General features: G+C 39.5%; 1 protein-coding gene across 1 annotated transcript in view; it reads left to right on the plus strand.

The window, feature by feature from the left end:
* Positions 1-4,061: 4,061 nt before the first annotated feature.
* BTBD9 (BTB domain containing 9) overlaps positions 4,062-11,565 on the plus strand; it is a 424,803-nt gene continuing 417,299 nt past the window's right edge. Inside the window, exons 1-2 of the mRNA XM_019666564.1 lie at positions 4,062-4,869; positions 5,093-5,131. The gene's annotated coding sequence lies outside the window, so the exon portion shown is untranslated. The remainder of the gene's footprint in view (positions 4,870-5,092; positions 5,132-11,565) is intronic.

Consider the following 11,565-nt stretch of genomic DNA (forward strand, 5'->3'; position numbering starts at 1 on the left):
GGTGGTTGTAGTTACCATCCTGGGAGAAAGTAGAATTGGAGGTAGGGAAGAGGTCCGTCTTTTCTAACTGTTGCACCTAGAACTGGGAGAAAGATAGACCACACTGAAATTTAATCATGAGTTGTGCAAGAAAAATGTAGAAAATTGCTTCAGCTCTAAAATTCTGTGATTCAGCTTCTTAATTGAGGAGCTGTAAAGTATATTGCCGAGGTTCTCACATCTTGGAACCAGTCATAACCTTCCTCTGTAACGCTTAGAGCACTAGAGAGTCAATGTCTCTTGCCCTCTGGACTAGAATAGCTTTCAGGACAGGAATCACATCTGTTTTCATGATGGCGACATCCCCAGTACTTACAGAAGAGCTTGCCATGGAGTAAGCAAACAGTAAATGTTTGTTATATGTCACTCTGTATAAGTGGTGGATCATTGTAGAGCAAGCATTTAGTTCAGCCCTTCAAGCAGTTGATACATGTGCCCCTTGTGCCCAGCGTTATGCTACATGTGGGAGGAGGATTTGTGGGATTACAAATGACATAGAAGACCTGGCTCGTTTCCTTTAGGAGCAAACAGCCTAGCTAGGAAAATAAAGCACATGTATAAGAATATTTATGAATCCAAATGAGGTAGTATGTAAACAAGTGCTATGTGAGCCGCTCCAGTTTAAGTGCAGTAGATATTTAGAAAAGAGAACACTTGTGATGGGCTGAGTTAGTGAACACTTTGGAAGAGGTAAGATTTGAGCTGGTCTTTGAAAGTATAAAATTTGAATTAGAGAAGAGATAAGAAATGTGTTGTGAAAATAGTGTGAATTTGGTCATTGGGGTATACATTGAGGAGACATACTTGTCCCTAAAGTGGAGCAGAAGGTGTCTGATAGGGGAATATTGGAGACATAAGGTTTAGCAGGTAGGGAAAGAAAGTGTTAAGGCTAAGGCAGACTTATCAGCATGCCACTGATAACAAGCTAGAGCCTGCTTGCTAGGTGGGATGGGGGTTGTGCTACTCAGAGTAGAGTCTTACACAAGAAAACGTGTTATCCTTGCTTAAAATGAAAGAGTGTTATAGAAGAACCAGCATCAGGTTGTTGAACACTTCTGATTTTAATGACTAATTTCAATAAATGCCTCGCTGTTGTGCTTGACATCTCATGTGTTTAGTCAGCAGCGCATGTCCCCATTTCTAAACTCTGCCTGATGTGCTTGGGCCATTCCACTGGAAATTTGCTGAAGTGATGCACCCAAAGCAATTATCCAGCCACTCTCAGTGACACAGTTTTGCCTGGGATTATCTCTTATAGTGGCCTGTGAGGTTTGCAGTTACTGCTGATCCTCTAAGAATACAAATCATGTTAGCTGGTAAAGGACACTGGTTGAAGAAGGATACAAAAAATATTTACAAAAAGATTGGACAAAATTAAGGATGCTGCTGCTAAATATTGAGACTTTCGTCTTTCCAGTATGTTTTGTGATGTGAAAATTCCTTTGAGTAGTTTGTAAACCTGAATTGAATTGTTAACCTAAGATGTGTAGAGTTGCAACACTAAATGTTGCATTATTTAACGACTCAGCAATTATTTATTGGGTGCTGGCTGTGGCTATGCCCTGTGTTGAGTGCTGGGAAGACAAAAAATAAGACACAGTATACTCTCTGAGATAGTGAGTGTTGGTCAGGGGAGGGAAACCACTAATCATATGTTATGATAAGAGTTAATCACTTTTGGAATAAAAATAATGCTTTAGTGCTGTATCATTTTGGCTGGGGAAAAGTTGATAGAGTCACAGAAAGCTTTAAAGAGAAGAGGATGGAACTTATCCCCGAAGGTTGCGTAGAATTTTGCCACATATAAAAGGTGAAACAAGGGTTCCAGGCAGAGGGGAGAGAGAATAAGCAAGTTGCCAAAGACTGAATGGGCTTTGGAAAACCTTGAGCTGTTTCTTGTAGGCTTGTTGTGTGGAAGATGTGATGACACAGGAAAGGTATGGTTGGAGCCAAATTATGAGGGGTCCTCCATTCCATTCTAAAAAGCTAGACTTCCCCCTTGCACCCCCACCCTCATGTTGACCCTGCAGACTCTTGGAAGGTAGTAGGATAATCAGATCAGAAAGTTTAACTGGCAGTTTGTGTGCAAATTGCATGATAGTGAAGAGGCCTGCAGACCAGTTAGGCTGTAGGTGAGAGATGACAGGAACCTGAAGCAGGACAGTGCGAATGGATGGGTTGTTAGAGATATTTTAGATGTTAAAATCTCTAAATGTTATGACAGCTAGAGGTGAGAGTGAGAAGTCAAAGAGGACTTGTTCAGCTTGATTAACTGGTGGTTATGACGACATTAAATTAGAAAACACAGGAGGAGGAACAGATTTGCAATGGAGAGAAGAAATGATGGCATGTTAATTTTGAGGTCCCTGTTTGGAGTTTAGTTAGATCCACTAGGGATTTGGAAATTCTACTCTAGAGACAGTTTAGGAATAAGTGTAATTAAAATGACAGCCTCCAAGGCTATGGAAGTACTGTTCTAGGGGTAGGCTGGTGGGTAACGCTGTGGACTTTGGAGTTCGCATCACCCTGAGGTCAGATCTCTGTTATGTCACTTACTGGTTGGGTTGGGTGACCTTGGGCAAGTTATTTAACAGCTCTAAGCCTAAATTTCTTCTGAAATGAGGGGTTGCTATTACTTTAAAGATTGTTGTGGAGATTAAGTAAGATAGCATGTGCACAATGATTAGCACAATGCCTAGCTTATAAATACGTAAAGAATGACCGTTGTTGCAAGAAGTAGTAATAGTTATGGTTGTAGAGGTAGAGGAAGAAGCTGTAAGTACTCCGAAAAGTGGAGAGTGAGAACTGGAAAGGACAAGGAAGGGGACTTTTGGGAATCAACAGTAGGTGAAACTTAGATTGGTTCTGTACATGAACGTGATTAGAAATTCCTAGAGGCCTGGGTGAAACACACATTTCTGGGCCCCACAATTATAGTTTCTGATTCAGTAGGTCTGAGTGGGGTTGGAGAACGTGCATTTTGAGCAAGTTCTCTGATGCTGCTGATGCTGCTATTTCCAGGACCAGACTTGGAGAACTGACTTAGAGTAGGGATGAAAGAAGAGAAACCAGCATAGAGACTACCAATGAGGCCGGGGTTGATGGAGAACCAGGAGAGTGTTTAGAGAAGGATACGGACATAAGAGCCTGCAGACTCTCTGGATGCGCAATCTGCTTTCTAAGTACATAGACCTCATGACTTCCTTACTTCTGTCTTCTCCAGAATTGGCATAATGTTTGGTGCATAGCATTGTTTCAGTGAACCTTTGAAGCTTCTGAATACTGTTCTTGTGCATGATTGCCTGTCTCAAGTCTCAAGTATAATTTAATTCATTATATCTGCTGAGCCACAGAGAAGGTACTGTTTCTAAATTTATACACACCTGGGTGCGTGTGTAGTTACTACAGAAAATTTCTTTCAAATAGCTGATGCATAGCTCTGTGCTTTGAATTTGTGTTAGATGCCTCCCCCCACTATTTTTTAATGTCAGAGTCCAGTTTGCCAAATAATTGTCAATAGCAAGTATCAAGATTATAATCTGTCTCTTATTAAGTACTTTGCAGGTTTATAGGTAAGCAAATAATATAATCCCTGTACCTGGGAAGTTTACAATAGGATGGGTAAAATCGGCAGAACCCAAAGGAAAGGAAAAGGAGGAGATACAGTCACAAATATAAATGGAGAGGAACCTGAATATAAGTACTTATTGCTTATTTGCCGATATACTTTGGGTCTCACATGTGTCATATACTAAGGAATTTGGCATATAAAACAGATGTGAGTCCTAATCTCTGTTAGGAAGCTGTAAGGGAGTACCATGGATAGGAAATCAATAGTTGTGCAAAGATAAACACATGTAAAGAGATCTTAGGAGTTAAATTGGAGCAACTCACCATGCTTCCTGGGCTCTTGTTCTCTTGCATTTGTTCTTTCTGCTAACATTCATTAAGTATATACTATGTGCCAGAAGTTGTGCAAAGAGCAATCACCATTTCTCTAGATAGCTAACATTGGCTTTAGTTCAAGGATATGATACGATGTGCATGGGTGTGCACACATGTTGTCGGGGGGAAGATCTGATGGCTGAATTTTATAATCTTAAGAATTTATTGATATGAGCAGACATCAAAGACTTGAAGTGAAATTCATTCAGCCTTATGTATGTAAGGAGCCATGGAAAAATATAAACAGAAATTTTGTAAACAATCAAAGAATACAGAATTTGGTAGAGGAGAAACAAACATTTACAATAATACTACATAGACTATGATAAGTGTTATGTAAATATTGATCACAGACTAGATTCCCCAGTGATTGTTAACTGCCTGAGTGTTCAGATCTCCACTCATAAGCTACTATAATATTCAAGAAATTATAACACGTCATATATCCACATTAATCTGCTGGACAGCCTTTTGCATCATTATGTGATAGAAAAAAAAAACCCTATCCTGGCAATCTGATTCCTTATTTTCTTGGTTTGGGAAATGTACTTATAATACACGTAAGCACAAAGGTCATTAGCAAGTAGCTACTAGTTATCGAGTAGCTGCATTTTGCTAGGCCTTTTCTGTATGTCATTTAATCCTTGTAATAACAAACTTGTTAATTGGATGTTGTCCCCATTTGACTAATAAGGCAACTGAGATTCGGAATGGGGAGAAGAGTTTGCCTGCTGTTAGTGGCCAGTGAGGTGTGACAAGGCTGCAGTCCCAGGCTGGGACTCCAGAGCCAGTGCTCTTCCTGTCGCCTTCTGGTGTCAGCATGGGGCCTTAGCATGGGAATGTCCAGATGAAGAAACCAATCTTGCTTCTGTGGACTTGGGAAAAGTTTGTTATATAGAGTTTTAATAACTGCCTGAATGATTGAAGACATTTTGATAATCCTGTTAGGGATGGAGGGGAAATAGAGATGAACACTTAAAGGCCCCTGTGCAGACATGCTGTATCATGATTTTCCTGTGCAGACATGCTGTACCTGACCCAAATTTTTTTAATTGATTGACAAGAGACTTTACATAAATATTCAGATTCCTTGCTTCTCTTTGTATAGGTGCAAAGTGTTCTAGAGGAAGAACTGTACTTTTCCAAGGTAATGACATTTCAAGTAAATTCCGTACTCCTTTTTAGTTACTTACTGAAAAATATTTTGCTCCTCACCCCAGACAGTGTGTACTTGAGACTTCCCAGCTAATCTCTCTTCTCTCCACAGCTCTTATTCCTGCTACCCACCTTACAGTCTTTTTTTTAATCCATTTACATGTTAAGTACTTGTCTGTATATTCTGTTTATGGCTTAATGTTTGTATTCTGCTTTGATTTATCCCTTTTGGGTCTTATCAATTCCTGGAAATATGGACTGTACAGTAGACCCTTGAACAGTATGGGTTTGAACTGCCTGTGTCCACTTATTTGCAGATATTTTTCAATAAATACTCCTCTGTATCCCGGTTTTGCATCCGCAGATTGAAACAACCATGGATCAAAAACAGTATTTTCAATGTGCAGTTGGGAATTTGCAGATGTGGAGGGCTGACTGTATGCAGTTTTACACCATTTTATGTAAGGGACTTGAGCATCCACAGAGTTTGATGTCCATGGGAGTCCTGGAGCTAATCCCCTTGGGATACCAAGGGACTGTGGTGAAGTTTTGGGGGATTCAAAAGTTATGTGTGGATTTTCGAGTGCTCATGAGGTCACAGCCCCTAACCCCAGCGTTACTGAAGGGTCCAGTGTAACCACATTTGTAAAGCATAGTCAGTTTCAGCTGATTTCACAATAAATATTTTTATAAAATTGTACAAGCAGATAAATATTAAATCCTGTATTAGTGATCATTGCTATGTAACAAATTACCTCCAAATTTAGCAGCTTAAAACAACAAACATCTCCTATCTAACAATTTCTGTAGGTCAGGAAGTCAGTTGCCGCTCAGCTGGTGGTTCTGGCTCAGAGTTTCTGATGGGTTGCAGTCAAGCTGTAGAGCAGCACTGCAGCAGCCATGTGAAGGCTTGACTGGGGCTGTGGTTCTGCTTCTAAGGGGCTCCCTCACATGGCTGCTGGCCCGAGGCCTGAGGTCTTCATAGGGCTGTTTGAGTCTCCTCACAACATGTCCGCTGGCTTTAGCCAGAGCAGGTGATGCAAGAGAGCAAGGAGGAAACCACGTGCCTTCCGCATCCTGTCTTGAATACTCACACTGCCACTTCTGCTCTATTCTATTTGTTATAAATGGGTCACTAAGTCCAGCCCACACTCAAGGGAGGGCAACTAGGCTCCACCTTTTGGGGGTGTGGGTGGGTAGACAGGTTTTGTTGAAATATTTTAAAGCAACAATAAATCCTTTGTCATATTTGAAACCCTATCCTCAGCTGAAATTGTCTCCATTGTAGCACATGCTATAATATTCTGACTTGTGTATGCACAGTACTTTCTGGAAATGCTCTGAAGAAAAGGTAGTGGTTTTTAAAGCCTAAAGCAAGTTTTCATAAATTACAGGTTTTTTCCTGTGATTTCTTGAAGTGTTGCGCCTATATCATTAGCCTAAGTTCTAATACAGCTGAAATGCTTTCATTTTTATCCAATTTCATGTATTCTTGTATAGTTTTATTTACTCATATTTAATAGTTTCCATAATTAATCTTCAATAGAACCAAACATTTGTAGGTTAATTAATGTACCTTCCAAACTTTTAGATGAAAGGTACTTGCTTAACCGATGTGAGGCCATGCATATCAGCCTCCATGTAGCATAATTTACTTTGGGTTACATGGCTTAGATGAGTCTGTTAACTTACATTAAAGCGCTTTGGGAACTTGAGAAGCTGTTCTTGAATAAGGTTCTAAAGTAGATCCATTTTATTCCAAATCACATTCTTTAGAAGATATATACAGAACATAATTAGGAAAGCTTTTCAGAACACATCATAGTTTGGTTTAAATTCTAGAACTGTGGTTTTTTAGATATTAACCATATCTTGACTCACCACCCCTACCCCCAACAAGCATCAATTACCTGCTTACCTTTTTCTTGTAACCTTTAATTTTAACCTACACAGAAAAAAGAACTCTCATATAACCTACACCACATTCTTCCAAATGTTAACACTTTACCACACTTGTTTTATTCTTTTCTCTCTCTTTATCCAGATATATTTTCTCCCTAACTGTTCAAGAGTAAATGATAGATATGCTGCCCTTTTACCTAAATCCTTTAAAAAAAAAAAAACCTCCAAAAACCAAGGAACTATATTCTTATATTTTTACTAACCACCTTCTAATCCTCACAAACCAGGAAATTAGCATTACTGTAGTACTATTATGTAATCTACACATCTCGTTGTCCTGATTGGCTTATATCCATGAATACCCTTTACAGCAACAACAAAAACCCAACCATCAAAACAAAACATTGCTCACACAGTGCCTCCAGTGGTCTTCCTTTGGTCTGCTTTCCCTTGAACAGTTAGTTCCTCAGTCCTTGTCCCTGAGACATTGACATGTTTGAAGAGGCTAGGCCAGGTTTTTGTTTTGTTTTTAAATGGAATGTCTCTCATTGGAGGTTTGTCTGGTGTTTCCTCATGATTGGAGCCACATTAATGCATTTGACAGGAAAACCACAGATGTGATGTGGTTTTCTCAGTTTGTCAGTTTATGGGGCCAGTGATGTTGCCGTGTCTCATTACTGGTGATGTTAACTTTGATCATTTAGTTAAGGCTGATTCTGCCTGGTTTCTCCAGTGTAAAATTACTATTTTTCCTTTGTAAGTAATGTGTCTTCTGGGGAAATAATTTGAGAGTATGTAAATATCTTGTTACTCCTTAAACTTTCACCCACTACTTTTAGGGTCCATGGATGATTCTTTCCTCAATCAATTTTGCCAAATGAAAATTTTCTAATTCTTTCATTTCTTCTACATATATTAGTTTACTTCCTCCCATTAATTAGTTAATACCACTATGAACTCACAGATTCTTATGTTATCCACTGGGCTATAATTCTTTGTAAATATTTATAAATCATAATTTATTTTCTTTCCTCAAATTGTCCCATATTTAACCAATGGAAGCCCTTTCAAGCTGGCTTGTGTGTTTTTGATGTGTCCCCATTCTTTGAGCACTCTCTCATTTTCTGGTGTAAGAGGATAAGAAAGTCATGGGGAGGTTAAGTGCAGCATAGGGAGTATAGTCAATATTTTGGTAAAGCTATGTATGGTGTCAGAATAGTACTACACTCATTGGGTGATAACTTCATAAGTTATATAAATGCCTAACCACTGTTTTGTACACCTGAAATAATATAATATTGTTATGTCAAGTATAATTGAAAAATAAAATAATTATAAAAATAAAGTTACATAAGGTAACCCCTTCAGTATGGTTGTTATTCATTTGAAATACACTTTGGTTCCTCTCTCTCCTCCCCATCTTTGTGGATTATCTTTACTGTTCGTCTTAAAAGAAAGTATTAAAGTTATTGGGGTAACATGGTTAGTATGATTAATAGGTTTCAAGTGTACAATTCTGTAATACATCATCTATATATCACATTGTGTGCTCACTACCCAGAGTCAGTTCTCCTTCCATCACCATATATTTGACCCACTTTACCCTCATCTACCACTCCCTTCCCCCCTTACCCTCTGGTAACCACTGAACAGTTGTCCTATGGGAGATACAAAGCTGAGAGCAACAAACAAACAAGACAAATAGAGAAACAAAACTCATACACACTTACTGTCCCCTTTTTGAATATGGGAAACATTAACATGGTTGGAAAAGTCAGAGGCATTCTCAGAGAAGTGTCACCCATTCCTCTTCCTATCCCCCGCCCCATAGGTAATCATTGTTTCTGCTTTATCCTTCTTATGCTGTGGGAGACCAGCTCCCGCAGGTCCAGGGGTTCCCTCAGGTGGAGACGGTGTCGGCGAGGAAAAAGAAGAAACACGTGCGGAGACACAGGGGCACTTACAAGAAGTGTCTCACTTTATTTTTACAGCATGTCCCTTTTTATACGGGACAGTTGACCATTGTCCCATTAGTAAAAAGTTTTTTTATCAGGGTTTTACTTCCTCATAATTCTTATGCTCCAGGGTACAGCTAGACCTTTTCTTATGCTAAAGACTAACTTATCTTAACTGTGTCCAAATCCCTCCACCTACAATGACTATGGGACCAAGGCTGAGCCTCTACATAATGCCCAAAGAATGGTTACCATGAGCACCCAACAATTATTCTAAACACTATTGTCTAAGCAGGATCTTCAGATTTACAGGGTGTGTACATTTGACCTTTACTAAAAGACTAGCAGTTCGACTAAAATTGCCTTTAGTGTATAAAATACAATTATTGCAATATATCTATCAGAAGGGGTGTGAGATCTTCATCCTACTGGGGGGCATCCAAAGGGGAATTTAAATCTTCTAAGATATAAAGCAGTATCTGTTTCTCAGAGCTTCAGAATTTGTCACAATTGCAGTGAGCTTGGCCATGTCAGATACTGAGGTCCAGCTGGCTTCCAACACTATGCTGCTTCTCTGCACAGATAACCAGATATATGTATATTTTATTTTTTTCTTTTCTCTCTTACACAAAAGGTGCTGTGGATATTTTCTTGCTTTTGCTTGTTACACTTATTATATAGATCCTGGAAACTACCCCCACCTCAGTTCATAGAGGTCTTCGTTGTTTCGTGTGTGTGAGTGTGTGTGTGTGTGTGTGTGTGTGTGTGTGTGTTTTACAGCTGCATAAAACCCCACTGGGAAGAGGTCACCTGTTTACTTCTTGGGGTGTCTTATATTTACAAAGTGCTCTAAAAGCCTTGTTCTACTCCTGCTTCCCTCTCTTTCCTATTTAAGGTTAGGTGCCTTCTTAGACAAACTCTCCAAGGCATAGATTAATTTATCAGATTGAATGTTCATTCCTCCCCCTCAATTCCTTGTCCTGGTGAGTGGTACCTATTCCTCTAAGATGAAAACCTGAGTGTTCTGAACTCCTTCTCTCTTGCACCCTCATATTGTATCCGTTCATCATCCCACATTTCCATTTTCTCTTCTCCATTCCTACTGCTTTTACCTTCAGTGAACTCCTCTTACTTTCTCACCTGGATTATTGCATTAGAATTCTTCACTGTAGAACAGTGGTTCTAGGACGTCATTTGAGTCACCTCGGAGTTTGTTGTAAATGGAAGTTCTGGGGCTTTGCTCCAGACCTCCTGAATCAAAAGCTCTGGGATGGGGCCCTGCAATCAGTGTTTTAACCTCTGGCTGGTTCCGGTACATCTAAAGTTTGAGAACCATGAACACAGAGTTTGTAATATTATGGAAGGAGCTGTGGATAGCAAAGTAAAGAAAGAAGTGAACATGCTGTGAACAGCAGGAATAATTTAACCAAGCTGACCGGGCACCGGGGGCCTCAGAAATGATGGAAAACTCATGTGTTATCCTCCTGGTCTTCCTTTTTTGTCCTGTGGCGCACATAGTGATTGGCCCAAGATTCTGAAACTCGCATGCTTGCTTCTTTCTGAATCCAGCTACACAGAGAATGTCTCTATGTTTTTAAACTTCCGTTGTTCAGTATAATACACGTACAGAAAAGTATATGGAGCACAAATATTCAGCCTAATAAATTATTTTAAAGTAACATCCAATTTATTGCCTCTCAGGTTGAAACATAAAACACTGCCAGTGCCTAGAAGCCCATCAGGGGCTCCTTCCCAATCACAGCCCCTCTCCTAAAAGTAACCACTACCCCGACTTCTATAGTGTTACTTCCTTACTGAGAAAAAAAAAATCAGCCCCCTAAAGTATACACTTTAAACACTTAGAGGCTACTCTGCCTATTTTTGAACATTTTATGCAGCCATAACCTCATTTTATTGCACTTCGCTTTAGTGTGCTTCACAGATGTTGCATTTTTCATAAATTGAAAGCAAGACTGTCCATTTGCAAACAGATTATGTCTCTGTTTTGTTGTGAGATTTGCGTTATTGCAGTTGTCTGGAACTGACCTGCCGTGTCTCTGAAGTGTGCCTGTAAGTAAAATCATGCAAGGATATTCTTAAGGTGTTCGGTTTCTTTAGCTTAATATTACATTGTAGGTTTATTCATCTTGGTGAATACAGCTAATTTTCTCCATTTACACTGCTGTGGAGTATTCTGCTTCATGACTATACAATTTATTCACCCTTTCTGTTGCTGATTGACATTGTGGTTGTTTCTGGGGTCTTTTGTGTTTTCAGTATTACATTCTTGTACTTACCTTAGGGTACAACACAGTAGCATTGCTCAGTCATATAATATGCAGATCTTCAACTTTGATAGATACCATCAAACTGTTCTAAAGTGGCTAAATCAATTAAATAATCCTTAAATCAATTAAAAATGATTATTTTTTTTGGACTGGCCGAGTGGCACGATGGTTAAGAACTGGCTTGGAATGCCAGAGGGCCCCGGTTCGGATCCCACGTATGAGGGCCAGTGACACTGCCCTCCACAGCTAAGATGCTGAACAACAGCTCAACCTGGAGCTGG

Source organism: Hipposideros armiger, unplaced genomic scaffold (assembly GCF_001890085.2).
Source record: "Hipposideros armiger isolate ML-2016 unplaced genomic scaffold, ASM189008v1 scaffold_475, whole genome shotgun sequence".
Classification (NCBI taxonomy): Eukaryota; Metazoa; Chordata; class Mammalia; order Chiroptera; family Hipposideridae; genus Hipposideros; species Hipposideros armiger.